The sequence below is a fragment of the Colobus angolensis genome, unplaced genomic scaffold (genome assembly GCF_000951035.1).
Source record: "Colobus angolensis palliatus isolate OR3802 unplaced genomic scaffold, Cang.pa_1.0 Scaffold138, whole genome shotgun sequence".
NCBI lineage: Eukaryota > Metazoa > Chordata > Mammalia > Primates > Cercopithecidae > Colobus > Colobus angolensis.
Window position 1 is genome coordinate 3051198 of NW_012114466.1, and position 3481 is coordinate 3054678.

A 3481-nucleotide genomic window follows, 5' to 3' on the forward strand; every position below is an offset into this window, starting at 1 on the left:
GTTTGCAGATCTCCAGGATGAACAGTAGGAAAGAACCTCAGATGTGGCTGCACCAGGCACTGGCCTCCATTCTTGCCGGCAAGCTGGTGTCTGGCTGTTTTCCATTGATCCTCCCCTGCCTCTGTCCAGGCCCCACTCGCCCCCCTACTTTCCTCCCCTGTGCCGTCTCCTCCCTGCCTCAGGTGGGAGCATTAACTTGGTGCCTCTGGGGCAGTGATGAGGCGGTGGAATGATCCTCCTCTCCCTCCTTCCCAGCACAAGGCACAGTGCCTCCAGGCACATGCATGGGCTCTGTGGGGCCTGTGGGACTCACCTTGGACACTAAGCCTGGCCAGGAGCTCTATGAATATTTCCTGTTGAATCCACATGGTCATCCCAGAGCAGAGGCACCACTGCCCCTGTCTTATGGTGAAGGAACAAGGCCCAGGGAGGTGACAGAGCAGGGAGAGCTGGGAAGGCGGCAGAGCTGGGCTGTGAATCTAGGTCCGAACGCCTGATGCTGCCTCTTTTTTTTTTTTTTTGAGATGGAGTTTCACTCTTGTTGCTCAGGCTGGAGTGCAATGATGGGAGTTCAGCCCACTGCAACCTCCGCCTCCTGGGTTCAAGACATTCTCCTGCCTCAGCCTCCTCAGTAGCTGGGATTACAGGCATGAGCCACCACGCCCAGCTCTACTAAAAACATTTTGTATTTTTAGTAGAGACAGGGTTTCTCTATGTTGGTCAGGCTAGTCTCAAATTCCTGACCTCAGGTAATCCACCCCCCTCAGCCTCTCAAAGTGCTGGGGATTGCAGGTGTGAGCCACTGCGCCTGGCCCCGAGGCTGCCTCTTAAGCACAGTGCCTCTGCCCCCTGCCTGGCTTCCTTCTCTCGCTAACTCACTGGCCAGCTGCACATTGAAGAGGTGGGGCTGGAGGTTCATTTTCACTTCTGAAGGTCACCTGGGGGCATTACGGAGGCAGAGCTGGAGTTTCTGCCCAGGGAGGCTCCTGTCTCTCTAAATGGGAGGGGCTCCCCGAAGGAAAGGGGATTGGAAGCTGTGTTTGCAAACCCAGGACAGAAGAACAGGACCACCCACCAGGAAGGAAGGGCAGGAGGGAGAGGATGGTGCCTCTTCCTCCCTTCACCCTGCAACAGAGCCGCAGCTTTCACAGGTTTCACCTGACGAGAGAAGAGCTGACTCGAGCTTGACTTTTAGTGTGGGGGCCTCAGGGATGAGCTTTGGCTTTTGAATATCCACCTGGTGGTCGTGGGCTTCCTGGGATCCCTGCCACTCACTGGCTGCACGGCTGTCTTCACTTTCCCTTGGTTACCTTGTGCACAGGGTGAGCTGATAAGTAGTTAATTGGAGAACAGTGGTGGGGAAGGGAAGGAAATTGGGTTGTCTGAAGCATCCAGGAAACTTGTACCCTCTGCATTGGTGCCCCATGCTCATCCCGACTGGATGTCCCCATCTCACCCTAACTGTTACTGTAATCCTAACCCTAACCCTAACCCTAACCCTAATTTAACATTACCCTTTTCAGGTGGGTGTGCTGCCTTCTCTTCATCAACCACTAGGTGGCAGGAATGCCCCACAGATCCCATCAGGTCGCCTGCAGGCGGGGACTGGAGAGCCGCGTCTGACCTCACCCCTGGCCCTTCCGTGGGCGCTGTCCAGGAGGGTTCTGGATGATGAAAATTCCAGCTGTGGGCCCTCCTGGGGCTAGGCTGGGGAAGCCACACCTGCGCCCCTCCATGTCCCCCAAGGATCCCCATGTAGCCCATCAGCAAGCCCTTCCTGCTGTGCCTGACCCCTGCCCAGGCTGTGGGAGGGAGACCCTAGGAGATGGGGGCTGGTGGTCAGGGAGGTTTCCCAGGAGGGAGGCCCGGCTGGGAAGTGGCCAGCCTGCCCTGGCAGGGGGAGCGTGGGGGCAGCCTGGAGGGGGGGGCTGCGGCCACAGCACCAGGGACCCTAATGGTGTTGCCTGCACCCAGGACCAGCCAAATTATGAGCCGACCCAGCCAAGTTGAACCTGAAATGGGGCTGTCCTTCACCAATGACTAAGAATCTCAAGACAGGATAGCAGAGCACTCAACCCTGCGCGGGGTCCTCTGGGCATGGCCCTGCCGGTTCCCTGCGCTCCCCTTCCCAAACGCCTGGGGAGGTGCTGCCCACAAAGTCTCACTCTCTGCCTGGTCAGCTCCCAGCAGCCCTGCCTGCCATGGGACAGACCGGCCTCATCCCCATTTTACAGAGGAGGAAACTGAGGCTCCGAGAGGGGGAGGGATCTCCCTGGGACCCCTGATCCTTTCCATCCTTGGGGCCTCCTGCCCGTCAGCCACCGTCACTGCCATGGGAACCTGGGGTTGGCCCTCTGAGTTCCAGACCAGTCCCTACCTGCCAGTGGTGTGTCTCTGCCCTTTTGCCTCCCAATGGGGTGTGGAAAGGACCCGCTGGCTGGGTGAGTGAGGCTCCCGGCGCTTAACGTCCAGCAAGTAACGATGATGATGAAAATGACACTGTTGCTTTAACAAACAACCACTGTTGTTTCCATGACGCTGGGAACCTGGACCACCTAGAACTGCCCCCTTCCAAGCAACACTGGGGCTGGCTTCCCATCTGAGCCATCTGGAGACCCTGTGGCTGGCAGGTGAGGCTGTCTCCCCACCCAGGTGCTCCCAGCCCCCAGCCCCAGGCTCCTGCTGCAGCCCAAGAGGGGTTGAGGGTGCGGTTCCCACAGGGTCTGGGGATCTTTCTGGCTCTTGGAAGAGGGTGTGCCCTCTGTGCCCCCTAAATCCCACAGCGCCCCTGCCCTCCCTGGGCCTTCCTTGTGGTTTGCCAGCATGGGAAATGGCCCTGAGAAGCCTGCAAGTCCACCCGGCCCCTCTATGTGTGCCCAGACCAGATCCTTGGGCGGTGGCTCGGGGTGCACTGGTGCTGCTGCTGGGCGCCTGCCTTCTGACAGTGCCTGTGGGGTCAGGCAGTGAGTGTTTGTTCAAGAGAAGCCTTGGGCCCTCCTTGTCGCACGCTGACACAGCCTCGGCCACAGCACCGTGCTGGCCCTCATCACCCAGGCTGCCTCTGGGAGGGACAGAGCGCGGGCAGTGCTGGACCCATGGGGCCGTGTGCAGGGGAGCTGCTGCCACCTGAGGTCCCTACGTCAGTTCTGTGGCCTCACAGATGACCACAGCCTGGAGGACTTAAAACAACAGACATTTATTCAATTGCAGTTCTGGAGGCCAGAGGTCCGAAATCAAGGTGTGGGCAGAGCCGGGCTCCTCTGAAGGCTCAGGGGGATCTTTCCTGCCTCTCCCAGCTCCTGGGGACCCCAGTTCCTTAGCTTGTGGCTGCATCCCTCCCATTCTTCCTCCATCCTCATGTGGCCTCCCTCTGTGCCTTCTCCTCTTCTGTCTCTTACAAGGACATTGTCATGGGACTTAGGGCCCACCAGAAAAATCCAGGATGCAATTAGATCCTGCCTCCAAATAAGGTCATGCTCAC